Here is a 2,655-nt window from a genome sequence, read left to right as displayed (position 1 = left end):
ATACCTAAGATGGAATCTTTTAAAGATTTATTCACGTGTATAAATATACATGAAAAGAAGTAGAAATACTCTTTCTGAAGATTAAAACCAATAAAAGAAACCCAGCACGTTTATTCCCTATAAGTATGTAGTTTTTTTATGCTATGAATGCCGACCAAACAGAACAAATATATATATATATATATATATTCTTAATCACGTGATGGTTTTGCTCAAAGTAGCGTGCATGAAAAACAATAAGCTAGTACTCCTACATTAATTTGAATAGGAGGAACACTCTACACTTAATAAAAACGAACATAAAAATAAGAAATTAAACAAAAACTTTTACATTTTATTACAAAATCCCTTGAAAAGATTCCCCTTTTACGAATGCCATTTATGTTACTTTTCTTTGATCTTTATAGGCACGACACTGAAAGAAAAAAGACGAAAAAGAAGAAGAAGAAAAAGGAAAATGGGATGAAAAGATGTTAAAAAAAAAATCGAATTAATTTAATTTACTTCATATTTTTATGTATTAAATATTTTGAGGTGAGTAGTTTAGGAAGTTATGCTTGTAATTATCACGAAAAACTCTCAAAAATTTATTATTATTTTTATAATTAAAGCAAAATATAAAGTGATTTTTTGATCTCGGTTATAAATTTTATATCCGTATCGAGTCGGTAACAAAATTTCTCTTTAATTTCGTTGCAAAACGCTTAAGCGAATTCTTTTCTATTTAATTAACTTTATTTTCTTCCTTCAACATTTTAAAGGAGGAAAAATAAAAGATTTCACTTAACACATTTCCCAACTGGTTATTAAATTTCCCATTACGTATGTTGATGATTTAGAATTTGGTTCTTTGTCGGGATGACAACGTTTTCTACATTTTTTCATTTACAGAACAATACTGGAGATTTACAAGTTTTAGATTTTTAAATTTCCAAAATAAAAAGGAACGAAATTAAAAAAAAAAATTGCTGGCTTTTCCTCTTAATTTTCATTTCTTTATTATATAAAAAAAAATGTCGTCAACTTCAATTAAGGTAATACAAAATAATAATAATAATAATAATAATTTCGTGGAAGCTATCACTTTTTCCTGCAGCATATTTGAAACTTAAGAGTTATTAATAACTATTTTATTATTTATTCACCTTCGGTCAATGTCTTCTTTTTTTTAAATTTTATTTTTCTTTGTGATCTTTCGTGAAAAAAGCCGACTAATTATTTCGTCGCTAAAAAACAAAACTTTTCGATAGCTGGAAGCGGGAAATGAAGGAAAAAATAAATTATATTTGAACTTTATTTTTGTTTTAGATTTTGGAAATGGGACAAAAACTAGCTTTGGGATGAACTCGACGTTTCCGGATCATGAATTACTAAGTATCTACTGCATGATAATGAAGCAAAATACAACATAGTTCATTTTTATCCAGATTCATGAAGTAGAATAATAATAGTTTGAAAGCTTGTAGACTGTGTAATCAATTTTTGGATATTTTAAACAAACCAATCGGCTACTAGAAATTTTATTTCTTATATAATCTTACTGGAATTTAAACAATCACGCTACAGTAATTTCCAAGAACTGGGAGAAAAAAATAACTGATTAAGTCAATTTGTTTCGTCATCTGAATGCCATTCGTTCCGTTTACGGATCCTTGCAAGAATGATAAAAAAAAGAAAAAGAAATCGTCAGGTGAAACCTTTCAAAATTAAATTATCTGTGTCTCCACTCGATGATATAAGTCAGAGAATAGCAGTCGACAATAGACATATTATCTATGATAGGACATTTAGTAATGTCAAATACACTCAGACCTCTTGTTCGTTGGTGACCTTGTGACAAAAGTCTCTTCGTCACATCTCTTCTTTCATCGCTGCCGGATACTCTCTACGTCCCAAACAGATGGATGTTATCCAATCGCATCCTCGTGAAGTGCACCACTGTCCATCTTTCTGTTATCGTTACTGTTGACGTCAGAAAAATGGAGAAATTTTTATTTTCCTACATAATCTGATTACGGAGAGTTTTATAATGAAGTTGGAATAATCCGTTTATTGCAATTACGGCGATACACGTGCTGGTTTTAAACACGCTCGAGTGGTGAAGGCAGCCATGAAGGTAAAAGTAGCTAACATCAAACGAGAAACTACTCGTCTAATAATAAACTCCACATATCGAAACTTTCGAGAGATTTCAGATTTATTTTAAGTATGGATTTATGTGAAGGATAGTCGAAAATTCTTATTCAATTTTAACTCGACGAGAGATTTTTTTCCTCCATCCTTTTCCTCCTCCTCCTCCTCCTCCTCATCTTTCTTAACTCCAATTGGTTTGAATGTTTAAGATCTTGAATTCGTGTTAAAGTTGATTAATTACAATCGTCAAAATTAATTTTCTTTAATTATTAATTAACGAAATAAAGTACGATTTATTATTGACCACATTCGAGAGTTTTTGTTAGCAATATCCATTTATAAATAAAAAATTAGCATAAAAATCATTCAGAAGAAGCAATGTTACTAATGGTTCTACATAACTAGACCGAAACGTTAAGGAAAAAAAAAAGCGGAAGTCGCATTAAAAATATTAGATTATTTCGGTTTATAATTAAAAATTATTAACGAAAATCATTCCTTAAAACTCCTTCTTGTGTATCA

The 2,655-nt window shown here is 29.3% G+C and overlaps 1 long non-coding RNA gene across 1 annotated transcript; it reads right to left on the bottom strand.

Moving 5' to 3' along the window:
- Positions 1-347: 347 nt before the first annotated feature.
- Positions 348-2,261, bottom strand: LOC136988492 (uncharacterized). The gene is made up of 3 exons (XR_010882771.1): positions 2,063-2,261; positions 1,813-1,962; positions 348-415 (listed from the first exon to the last, which is right to left on the bottom strand). It is a non-coding gene; the product is annotated as an uncharacterized lncRNA (long non-coding RNA).
- Between the last annotated feature and the right edge of the window lie 394 nt (positions 2,262-2,655).

The sequence above is a fragment of the Centruroides vittatus genome, unplaced genomic scaffold (assembly GCF_030686945.1).
Source record: "Centruroides vittatus isolate TY-2023 unplaced genomic scaffold, ASM3068694v2 scaffold_3315, whole genome shotgun sequence".
Lineage (NCBI taxonomy): Eukaryota > Metazoa > Arthropoda > Arachnida > Scorpiones > Buthidae > Centruroides > Centruroides vittatus.
Note: the sequence above shows the minus strand (reverse complement) of the source record. Positions and strands in the feature narration are given on the sequence as shown.